General features: G+C 34.1%; 1 non-coding gene across 1 annotated transcript; it reads left to right on the top strand.

Annotated features, from left to right (window-relative positions):
* Nucleotides 1-12653: 12653 nt before the first annotated feature.
* Nucleotides 12654-12760, top strand: LOC148760811 (small nucleolar RNA R71). The gene has a single exon (XR_016028670.1). It is a non-coding gene; the product is annotated as a small nucleolar RNA R71 (small nucleolar RNA).
* The last annotated feature ends 511 nt before the right edge of the window (nucleotides 12761-13271 follow it).

Genomic DNA, 13271 nt, shown 5'->3' with positions numbered 1-13271 from the left:
TCTGTTTCTTAATGCTCTTCAACCCACCAACCTTGATTTAAATCTTAGCTGACTAACTCTTCATTAATCAACTAATGGGCTTCTGTTTTGTTGATCAATTATGGTTTCCTTATTTCTATACTCTTTGATATGTGCATTTTAACGATTTATTATTTATCTGCATATAAATTTTGTCCTGCACACTCAAGTAGAAATATTAGACACAAATGAAATGGGAATGTTTTATTATCATAAAAAACTAACGGATCCAACACTTTATTCTTTAATGTCTAACTATATTACTTAAGTGTGCAAGATAAAATTTAATATTTATAATAAATTTGATGTTTAAAAGTAGGTCAAGAAGCTTGCTCATATAAATGATAAGTTAATCAGTTAAATAAGCAAATAAGAAAAGACTTAGTAAAAACAAAATTTTGTTAACTGATTAACATGAAACCTTAAACAGTTAAGGTAAAATTGGGCATTATACAAAAGCAAAACGAAGAAGTCTTAATCAGTTAGCATAAGGCTTAACTGATTAAAAAGGGTACTAAATGCAAAAATGGAAAATTATTAACCAATTAATCAAAAGGCTTAATCAGTTAAAGTTCAAGCTTGAAGTACCTAGAAGCGCTAAACTTTAAATTCAAAGTGATATTGATTGTTAAAGGTCGCCAAATGAAGAAATTCAAATTTGAAGAATTCTTAATCGATTGAAACCAATTTTAATCAATTAAGGATAAAAAGAGAGAAGCTTCGATTAGTTAAAGGAAGCATTAATCAATTGAAAGAAAGTTGGCCAATAGTAGTGCTTGAAGGTGTCCCAATACAAAAAGTTCTTAATCGGTTAAAGTTTTCTTTTACCAGTTAACACAGTGAAAAGAATTGCTAGACATTTCAAGTTAGAGAAGGCTTAATCGGTCAATTTTTAACCAATTAATGAAGCACTATTTACACATTTGAATTTAAATAGTAAACGACAAAATAACAGCCAGAAACTATTTGTAAGAGCTAGTTTTTGTCTACAACAGTCAAATTTGATCTTCCAAGTGTTTAAAGCCTTTCCAACAGTCAAAAATGAGATAGAAAAGTTCCAAAGAGTTTGTGAGAGCCAAAAAGAGCAAAATCCTTCTCTTGTACACTTGTATTCCATTCCAATCTTTGTAATAGTGTTTGAGCTTGAACTTGTACTTCTTACATCAGCTAGGTGATCACTTGTACATTATTTTTTTACTATTTTTTGACTAATTAAAGTGTGCAAAGCACTGTATGAGTTGTTGTAAGGGTTTAGAGTTTAGATTAGAAGCTCACCTTGTAAACGCTTGGTGGAAGCTGTTAATCCCACTGGTTTACTGAACTTAGATTGAAAATCCTTAATTGAGAGGTCAACATAGTGGATAGAGGTCAAGGAGATTGAACCATTATAAATATTTATGTTTCATCCACTTCTCTCTACCTTTTCTTTACCTGGTGTCTTTAAGCTTCAACAAGTTTTAAACCTTCCATTTCAAATTATACAAAAATTTTTAAAGCTTAAAAGCTACTTTCATAAAATCTTTCCAAGTACTATTCAATCCCCTCTATCAATCTATTAGAACCAACAAGTGGCATCAAAGCCTAATCCTTGATTTTAAGGCTTAACATCATCTTACATCTCACGCACAATGAAGGCCATCGAAATGTACAAATGCCCAACTTTAACCAAAATATCCTCTATAATCTCAACGAGGTGCCTAATCGATTTGTCTGCTAATTGCAAGGTAACTGTAGTAAGCTGTATCTTCTTGAATCCAAATTTACTGGCAATAGACAAAGGCATTATTAAAACACTAGCACCCAAATCACACAAAGCTTTAGAAGTTTTAAAACCACCAATAGTGTAAGGAATAGAAAAACTCCCTAGATCCTTAAGCTTTGGTGGAAACTTATTCTGGATTATAGCACTACACTCCTCAATAAGTGCAATTGTCTCAAACTTTTCCAATTTCCTCTTTTTGGTCAAGATATCTTTCAAAAACTTCACATAACTTGCCATTTTTCCGAAGTTTCAAAAAAAAGGATATTAATATGAAGCTTTTTAAATGCCTCAATAAATTTCTAGAATTGTTTGTCAAGTTTCTGCTTTTAAAAACGTTGAGGATAAAATGGTGGGGTGTTTGTGAAGGATTCAATTGTGGTTTTTCAATTTTAACTTTTTCACCAAAATTTTCAACCACAATTTCTTTTTCACAAGCAATTTCAACTTCTTTTTTAGTAGGCATACATGAATCTTCAAATTGCACTTAACTACCACTTACCTCTTTCCCAATTTTGAGTGTGATTGCATTACAATGCTCTTTACCTTCTCTTCTAGGATTAGGTTTAGTTTCACTAGTTAAAGCACTTCAAGGTCTATTATTGATGGCATTAGCTAATTAACCTAATTGTGTTTCAAGATTTCTAATTTATGCCGCTTGACTTTGAATGATGGCATCATTCTTTGTTATATAGGCATCATTCTTTGCCAAGAATTGCATGAACAGCTCTTCGATGGTTGGCTTTCTCTTTGGCATAGGAGCTTTAGCTAGTGGTGGAAAAGCTGAAAGAAAATTTGTCTTAGGAGTTGACAAAGATGCTTGGTTTTTGTTCTAAGAAAAATTAGGATGATTTTTTTGTTGATTTAATACACGCAAATACGCGTATCGAACAATTAATATAGACAGTAAGTCCAGTATCATATCCCACAGGGATTTTCTCCTAAATTCTCACTAAGTATTAAAATTTTAACAAACTAATCTTATCTAAGTAACTCAATTTTTTAAAGATTAATTAAAAACTAAATTCAGTTAAACACTAAACTAAGGAATGAAGGCTGAAAATTTACTAGAAAAGCAATATATTAAAGGCCTAGGATGATGGGTTCATTCAACATTTAATCTGGAATACATTTCTCTTAATACTTAAATTCATGGGTGGGTTTGCTAGCCAAGAACCCAAACTTATGTATAAGTCTCCGTCAATATGCTTGTACAAATACCTAACTTAAATGTGTCACTATATATCCATAGTAATAAATTAAATATGGTTCATTAAGCAAATGTTCTAATCTGACTGCATGTGGCATTTAGGCGTATGTCTACCCTAATCGTTAATCAGATCACCTAATTTCTAAGTGACATGAATAGAAGCTATTCAAAATTTAGTCTAATCTAAAATTATTCTGTTAAGTTTTATTTATATTTCCATAACCAATCAATTGTTGATCAGACAATCAAAGGCAATAAGGACAAAATTGAATAAACATCACCATATCCATTCATAATAACTAAAAAAGAAACAAAATATTTAGATTACATGTTTAAATCCACCACAATCCTAAAAATTAATTTAGTTCATCATTTCTAAAGCAAACAACATTTTCTCAAGAGAATAATTCATGTTTACAACAAAAGAAAGAGATAAAAACAAAACTATAGTGAAGAACAAGTTTTCTACCTATTTCGATCCTTAATCCTCATTGATTTCTTCTCTTTTCCTCTTGTGTAAAACTCCTATTTTTCTTTCAAAAAGCTGCCACTCAGTCCTCTTCTCATCTGATGAAAATGTCCTATATATATAATCTCTCAAGAAGCCCTAGACTTAAAAATCTCGAAATACCAATTTTCTAATAACACACATCAAAGCGCCACAACCTTGCTCCTTGAGCAAGGGGGCATTCCATACTTAGAAAATAGCTCGACCAAGCTCAGCATCTAGTGTTGTGGCCTTCTTCCTTGGTCGTCATGATGCTGAGCTCTCAAGAACATGTATGGGGACTTATGGCATTAGAGTGTTGCAGCCTTCCACTCCTTCATGTTGCCTTGCGTAGAAACTGCAATAGTCCTTTCTCTTGCAACTCGATTTTCTCCTACTTAGAGGCTGATGTTGAAAAAATAGTATACACAAAGTTGTAGATATGCATCTTATATTTCCTATGGTCCAAAAATCAAGTAGATTGAATTTCTGTAGTGCGAGTTATGCTAGAAATACCACAACATATTTAGTGATAGTCTATACCTAGCCATCTTGGTAGTGTTCATCATATATTAACTTTATGCACTTGAGAACATTCCAAAATAAAGACTAAATCAGTGATGGCTCCAATGAGGACTTTTAACATGAAAATGAGCAAGAATTACATTCGTTAAAGTAGTTCAACATGCTTTAGACTTATTAATAGAAAAATATGAAAACTACCTAAAACCAAAATAAAAACACAAGGACTTAGTGACTTTAGCATCCAAAATGTGGTAAAATAACTCTATATAGTAGAGTTTTCACACCGTAAAACTTAAAATTTTGCTAGTCCTCAAGCAAATCCTAAAATAAAAATGACATAACCTAGTTGAAAACACCAAACTAGGAGGAGGTTGCACCAAATCATTGATCACCTTTAATTTCCTCATAAATTATCTCATTTTCCCAACTCAAAGCAAAATATAAATATTATTCAAGTTTACATTACACTCAAATGCAAGCTCATTTTCGAATAGATTCTCGTGTGTGTGTGTGAAATCTCTTACAATGAATATCATGCACTCCGAATAGGTTTATGCTCATGCAACCTTTAAACTAGCTTAGAGTTTCATATTTATGCTTTCATCTCCCTCTCTACTAATGTAGGCTAGCACTTAACCAAGGATCCTTAGGACTTTATTCAGCTTGTAACATGTGGCTATGGTCAAGGTAGGATATGGGATAATATGTAGCTCAAATCACCCTAACCTATATAGCCTTATTTTCCTACATCAAGTACACCCTTTTCTTTTCTTGCACGTTTCATTCATCAAACACTTTAAACTTTTCTCTATTTTCTCTGAATTGAATTCTCAGTTCAACACCCCCAAACTTGTTTCTTTTATTGGTAATGGGATGAATGTTTAACAAAATCTTTGACTTTTTCTACACTTCATCTTTTCTACCTTTTCATCAAACAGCTCATCATATATTTCCTAAAACGATATATGCTTAGGAGTGAGGATTGTAAAATTGAAAAATTGGTCAAAGGTTAAGCTAATTTATTCATCTATTTAATCAAAGAAGAAGGAACAATTTAGACCCAACGGGGTATACTCGGGATAAAAACTTAACTAGGTCAACTTTAAAAGCTCAATTAGTCCAAAAATGGCCTAAGTCATTTCCCTAACTAAGTATAGCTTAGGATTTCGCCTCAAAAAAGAATCAAACAAATTCTAGAACTCCAACATAGTTTAAAAACTCACATTTGCATAAGCTTTCTCTAAATGTGCACAATAAATCAATGCAAGAGATATAGTGCTCAAATTTATGGAAATCAAATTCTACTATGATGCAAAGCATAAGAATTCAACATAATACTCAAACCATTTTCATGTTTACTGAAAGTAAAAGATTAACAAGATAACTAGTTTTCTTCATTAGATAGGTACATCAACTTCATTGGTGCATTAACTTTAGCTTTAGTTTTCAACACATTCCTAAATTAAAAAGCTAAACAAATAAATAAAAACATCAATGCAAGAAATTAAAATAAAGCATAAAAATTTAAAACTACCCCCCCCCCCCCAAACTTAAAACTAACTTTGTCCTTAATATTAGTAAAAATAAAGAAAAGGAATACTCCCCTAACTTGCAAACAAGCGCTACTAGTCTTCTTCCTCTTCATCTTTATTGTGGTCATTTAAGGTGGGATCATCTAGCAACGTGGGGAAGGTGGCCATGTCCATACCGAAAGGTTTTCAAATGCTCTCATCATCATCTCAATGGCTCAACTACACGCTGTCTGATGGCCCATGTAAAGCTCAAGTCATTCCATTTGTTGTGACATTGAAAGATTTTAAGGACACAACTACAGTTATGGAGGTCAAGGTGGCGATGATGAACTTTCGCTAGCAGTAGAGTGCTCATGAGCATAAAACCATCACATGATTCTTGCATCTAGAGGAACTTTGAGTTACAAGATTTCTTCACTTTTGTCCCATATTACTATCGCTCGTTTGTGAAGAGCTATGATCAATGAAAGATACCAAAGTCCATCAGAGGGTGAGAGAGCAACTTGGACAATATTATTAAACACCATTTAACCAACGTTGATAGACGTCCCTGAGACAATTGCATAAAGTAATAATGCTCTGTATTTTGTTACGTCACTAAGGTGCTTCATGGAAAGCAACCTTGCTGCCAAAAAGTGATACCATACCTTGTAATTGTTCTTCATAGCATTGGCCTTAAAATATACTAGCATATCCTTATTTATTTTCCATTCGGTGCCTTCATTGCAAAGCAACCCAATAACCTCATCTAAGTCAACATTTGCATCTAGATACTAGCCATATTCATCCCTTTCAATGTTAGGTAGATTGTAAAATTGGTTAATTGTTTGACATTCAAACTATACTTGATGACCACTTATAAAAATTTGACCATTTCTCTCAATGGCATTGGTGTAAAATTCTCTAACGACTGGCAACACTACTGCCTTAGGGTGCTCACAAAACTTTTCCCACTACCGCTCATTAATAATTCTATGAACAAAACCATAAAGGTTAGGGTGAAGGTCAATACCTCTCTCTAAGATAAAATTTTTTTGCAAAAGTCACTATGAATGCCGTGTAGCAGCCTCGACAGAAACAAACTTGCTCTAATCAAAACAACTTGCACTTTCGCTACCATGAGCTCATTTCATAGGTGCCATCATATGATGATCAATAAGAATCCACAATCAATAATAACTTTTAACCACAAAAATGAAGTTTAACTCAAAATTAATCACCAAAATTTTCCACAACTTATTCTTCCAATTCTAATAGCACACAGTGCACCACAAATCCACAATATAAAGTTAAATGCAGAAAATATGGTACTATTCACCCTTCTTTCTCAACAAAAACTTCAAAATATTCATGAAACAGTAAGAAATCTTTAAACCCACATACCACATTACCTAATTAAGCAAATACCGATCAATAACCACCTAAAATCACTTCCACAATGCTAAATTCTCCCAACAATTAAATTTTTGCAAGAACTAGATTCTTACTTGAAAATTTTCTGCACCTTGGTCAAGTGTGATGAATTAAAAATGCTCCCAATCCTCCAAACTAGTGTTTAAATGCAAGAAAGTTGAGTGTTTGGAGATGTTTTGGGGTGGTAGGTTGTAGAAAGGTGAAATTTTTCAATTTGGGGAAGAAGTAGTGAAAAAATGCGCTATTAGGGTTTAAAATGGGGGAAAAATGCCCTTGAGCGTCTCATTGACCTAGGCTCGACCCATGAAAAATTTTCAAGTGTGGAGCACTGCAACCTTGGATGGGTAGCACCGTGATGCTCTAGCCTCAGGTTTTTGTATGGAATCCATGATGATGCCCAACATCGTGGCCTTAAGTGGCCAATGTCGTGGTGCTGGTTTCTTTTTTTTTTTGCATAAACATAAAGAGATTAAAATAAGTCCTACAAAAGAAAAATAAAGAAAGTTAGAAACCATAATTTAGAAAATAAAAAATAAGTATAAAACGAACAAATAGTAAAAAAATTTGCTAAGTATAAAAAACTTAGGTTGCTTCCCAAGTAGCAATTTCTTTATCGTCTTTAGCTAAACTCTCTATTTAGCTTAACTGGTGTCATAAAGATTGATGGAGGAGCATTGACGATCAATATCACCCTCAATAATGCTCCAACCGTTGCCCATTCACCTTAAACTTTTAGTTAGCCGTACCATCGACAAGTTCCACTACACTATGTGGGAATAATCTCGAAACAAGAAAAGTTCTTAACCACCTTCATTTTAACTTTCCAAGAAATAACTTTAACTAAAAGTTGAATAACAGCACATGCTAGTTTGGCTAAAAATAGGTTTCAAAAGTCTTCCAATCATGCCATCTCTTCATCTTTTCTTTATATATCTTGGCATTTTCATAAGCATCCAATCTAATTTCATCCATCTCATATAGTTGAAGCAAATGTTTCTCACCAGCAATTTCCAAATCGAAGTTCAACTTCCTACTCAACCGGAGGTGACATGCTTTGCCAAAGACTAGATGATATGGCGACATACCAATGGGAGTTTTGTATGCAGTCTAATATGCCCAAAATGCATCATCAAGTTTCTTGGCCTAATCCTTCCTTGACGTAGACACAACCTTTTCTAAAATTCTCTTGATCTCCCGATTTGATACTTTAATTTGTCCACTTATTTAGGGGTGATAAGCAATTGCCACCATGTGTGTCACACTATTTTTTGCAAGTATAGCTGTAAAGAATTTGTAACAACAATGGCTACCTGCATCACTCATTATCGCCATTGGTGTGCCGAATCTCATGAAGATATTTTTCCTTAAAAACTTCAACACAACCTTTGCATCATTCATAAGTAATGCTAAAGCTTCCACCCACTTCGACACATAGTTAACGACCACCAATATGTAGCAATTGTTGAAAGAATAAACAAAGGGTCCCATGAAATCAATACCCCAAACAACAAATATTTCAACTTCCAGGATGTTGCTGAGTGGCATCCCATGTCTTCTCAAAATGTTCCCCACTCGTTGACACTTATTACAATGCAAAACAAAATTATGAGCATTCTTTAAAGTGGAAGCTTCTCAATTATCTCTATCTTCGCTTTGTCTACCTTCAATCCTTTGCTCGAAACCTTATGCCTAAGAAAAATGCCTTCTTGCACTATGAAGTGGCATTTCTCCCAATTCAGCACAAGGTTCATCTCTTCATACCTTCTCAAGACTCTATGAAAATTCAACAAACACTCATCGAAATTGCTACCAAAAACAAAAAAGTCATCCATAAATACCTCAAAAATTTATTCCACCACATCATAGAAGATGGCCATCATGCATTTTTGAAAAGTGGCTGGAGCATTACACAGTCCAAATGGCATTCTTTTGAAAACGAAAGTACCATAGGGGCATGTAAAGGTAGTCTTCTCTTGATCCTCTGAAGCTACTGCTATCTAATTGTATCCCGAATCCAAGAAATAGGAGAACTTTTTTTTACCTGATCTATCTAACATATGGTCAATAAATGACAGAAAAAAATGATTTTCCCTCGTGGCTTTGTTGAGCTTTCAGAAGTCCATGCATACTCTCCATCTAGTCATTGTCCTCTTGGGGATAAGTTTATTATTCTCATTTGTTACCATAGTTATCCCACATTTCTTCAATACAAATTGCAACTGGACTTACCTAAGCACTATCTGTTGACTCCATATGTTTTTTATGATAACAAAACATTCCTCATTCATTAATGTCTAACTTCACTATTTAAGTGTGCAAGATTTAATTTTATACCCCTAACAAATTTGTTAATTAAAGGTAAGTCAAAGAGCTTGCTAAGTTTAATGAAGAGTTAATTAGTTAAGAGGAAAAAAATAAGTAATGAACAAAAACAGAAACTTAGTAACTGATTATCAAGGGACCTTAATCAACTAAGGCATGGTTGTGTGATAAGTTGAAGCAAAACATAAATATACTAATTGGTTAAGAGGTCTAGTTAATCGGTTAAAGCACAAGGTCCTAGTATTTTCAAGCGTAAAAAACAAGTTTGAAAATATTGTTGACCATTGAAAGGAGCCAAAATGGAGAAGTTCAAAATTTGAAGATCTTCTAATTGATTAAGGTGATTTTAATTGGTTGTGGTTGAAGGAAGTAAAGCTTCAATCAGTTAAGGGAAATGTTGACCAATTAGAGGTAGACTGTTGTGTAGAGAAATGAAAACAGAAAGTTTGTAATCAATTAGAGCTTGCCATAACCAATTAGAGGAAGTCTGCTGAAGAAGAGAAGTCTAAAGACAGAGAACTTTTAATCAGTTAGAGGCTCATTTAATTGGTTATAGCATATAACACAGCAACAGGATAGTGCAAGGTAGAGAAGCTGTAATCAATTAGAGTTGCTTGTATCCGATTAGTCAAAGTCTATCAGCTTGTTTGAATTTAAACACTAGAGGATGAAATAATGGCTAGAAGTGCATTAAAGTTGTTTTTAATGGCTAGAAACTATCTCCAACAGAAAAATTTGACTCTCTATATATAAAAGGAAGCTCCAACGGTCAAAGAGTTGAAGATTTGATGAAAAAAAAACTACTTTGAGCAAAAAGTAAAATATTTTTCACCAAAAACACTTGTCTTCCATTTCAAATCCAGAAAAAGTGTTTGAGCTTGATTGTAATCTATCCAAACTTGTAAAGGTACTTAATTATACCTTTTTTCTTCTTTTTTTTAAGAAATTAAAGTGTAGGAGGTACTCTAAAACTTGTTGTAAGGGATTAAAGCTTGGGTTAAAAGCTCACCTTGTAAAGGTTTGGTGGAAGCTATTAATTCCACTGGTTTAGTGACGTTGGGTTGAAAATCTTTGATTAGGAGATCAAGGTAGTGGATGTAGGTCAAAAAGACCGAACCACTGTAAATACTTTTATATTGTCCACTTCTCTTTACCCTTCCTTACTTGGTGTCTTATAATTTTAACAAGTTCTAGTCTTTCCCTTCGTCTAGTTGATTAAGTGCTCTTCAAGCTCTAAAAGGCTAAGAAGACAATTTTTAGTGCTATTCACCCCCCTCTAGCACTCAAACGGGACCAACACTATCTAATATAACACAGATAATCTTAGCATCTAACCATTTAATGATCTCTTTCTTCACCACCTCCTTCATGATTGAATTGAGTCTTTTCTGGTTCTCACTAGTGGCTTTATGATCATCTTCTAAAAAATTCCTATGCATACATCTCAAAACATTAATCCCCTTTATGTCTACAATTATCCATCCCAATGCCTTCTTATGCTCTTTTAGAACTCTCAAAAGATCCTACACATTAGTAAGAGCAAAAGAAACAATAATAGGAAGAGTAGACAAGTTACCAGGATATGCATACCTCAAGTGATTTGGAAAAGGTTTAAGCTCCAACTTTGGTGGTTCTTCAATTGAGGGTTTCACTATTGATGATAAAGCAGATGAAAAATCCAATGTCGTAAATTGTGTCCTCATGACACATGATGGAACATCCAATAAATTTACACATTCAATGACATCTTCATCATTTCTCTCAAATCAACTACTAAGGAAGCTTTAAGTAGGTCATTAGGGTGGTTTTCCCTAAACACTTCTCTCGTGACTCTATCTACTACACTTACTGCAAAACATTCATCATGATTATTAGAAAACTTTAAAGCTTTAGAAATGTTGAAAGTTATCTCTTGATCTTGCACTCTCAAGGTAAGTTTTCCCTTTTCCACATCAATGAGCATTCTGGCAATGCATAAGAAGGGTTTCCCCAAGATGATTAGAACTCTCTGTCATCCTCCATATTGAGTACAATGAAATCTGCTGGAAAGATAAACTTGTCAACTTTTATGAGCACACCTTCGGCAATACCTCTCGGATATGTAAGGGTCCAGTCAACAAGTTGTATGGTCACAATGGTGGGCTTAATCTCACTCAAACCTGACTTATTGTAAATAGATAAAGGCATAAGGTTGATACTAGCCCCCAAATCACTTAAAGCCTTGGTGAAGAATAATGCACCAATAGTGAATGGGATAGTAGAGCTGTCAAGATCTTTAAATTTCGAATGAAGCTTGTTCAATATGATTACAATACAATCCTTTACGAGTACCACTATCTCAAACTCACCTAATGTTCTTTTCTTTGTCAAAATATCCTTTAGAAACTTCATATATAAAGGCATCTACTTTAAAACTTTTATAAACGAAATGTTGATGTGAAGCATTTTGAACAACTTCAAAAATTTTTGAAACAGACTCTCTTGTTATTGTTTCTTAAAGTGCTAAGGAAAGGGTGGTGATGGAGTAGCCTTTGCCTCCTTTTCCTGACTCTACTTGTTAGAACATACAATCTCTCTCTCATTCTTAACTAACTCTCTCTGCTATTCATCTTGCTTGGGATTGCCTTCAAACTTTTTTCAACTCCTCAAGGTAATAGCCTTAACATGTTCTTTATGATCCCTCCTAGGATTAGCTTTTGTGTCACTAGGTAAAGTCCCTTGAGCTTTGTTGTTTATCGTGTTGGCAAGTTGTCCAACTTGTGTCTCAAGGTTTCTCAACGAGGTTGCCTAACTATGACTGAAGGAGTTGATCTTAGCCATGTATTGCATAAGCAACTCCTTCATAAATGGTTTCTTTTTCTTTTTCACGGGAGGCCTTGCTTTTTATTAAAAACCAAGAAGAACATTAGACCATGGAGTTGAAGAAGATCCCTAATTATTACCCCAAGACAGGTTTGGATGGCTCCTTCATCCATGATTATAGGTGTAAGAATAGAGGTTGTTCTATTGCCTATTCCCTACAAATTGAATTGACTTTGAATTTCTTAGACATTAATCATTCACATGCCCATCTCCACAATAATCATAAGATACAAACAGACTCTGAACTAAATGAACTAACTAAATTCTAAAAGAATCAAATTTCTTAGTAAAGGCAGTTACTTGTGCTATTAATGTCGTGATGGTGTCCAACTCATGAACTCCAGCTACCTTCCTATGCATTGTTCTCTCTGGCCATAATAGTTGTTCGATGCCATCTCTTCCAACAGGTCATACACCTTATCAATTGACTTTGCCATAAGAGCTCATCTAGCAGATGCATCAATAATGGTCTGAATTTGACCATTCAATCCATCGTAAAATGTCTAAAATTGGAGCCATTTCGAAAGACCATGATGAGGACAACACCTTAGCAGATCCTTGTATCTTTCCCAAACCTCATACAATGACTCAACAACAAATTGTGTGAATGATGTAATATCATTCCTCATTTTTGTTGTCTTGGCCATAGGAAAAAACTTGGCTAAGAACTTATAAGCAACGCCGACCCAAGTCGTAGTGGGGCTTGTAGGAAGAAAATTCAACCAAACCTTTACTTTGTCCCTTAATGAGAAAGGGAACAGTCTCAGTCTGATAGCATCATAAGTCATTCCATTCTGTTTCAATGTGTCATAGATCTCCAAAAAATTTGAAATATGTGCGTTCGGGTCGTCATTCAATAGACCACCAAACTAGACTAAAGTTTAGATCATTTGGATGATGGTTGGCTTTATTTCGAAGTTTTTGGTCTGAATAGTTGGACCGCAAATGCTTGATGGAAGCCCTTGCACCAATAGAATAGCTTAGTCTCTTAGAAACCAATTTTTTTCCATTATTTGCTCTTGGACTTGCTGCTCTTTTTGTTGTACGACCATTGTATTAGTCTGAGTAGAACTTTTATGATTTTTCCTCCAGAGACTTCTAAATGTTCTCTCAATCTTTGGATCACAAGGAACAATCTCTAAC

Source organism: Theobroma cacao, chromosome 9, assembly GCF_053813885.1.
Source record: "Theobroma cacao isolate CCN51 chromosome 9, ASM5381388v1, whole genome shotgun sequence".
NCBI classification, from domain to species: Eukaryota; Viridiplantae; Streptophyta; class Magnoliopsida; order Malvales; family Malvaceae; genus Theobroma; species Theobroma cacao.
This window is presented reverse-complemented; position numbering and strand designations above follow the sequence as displayed.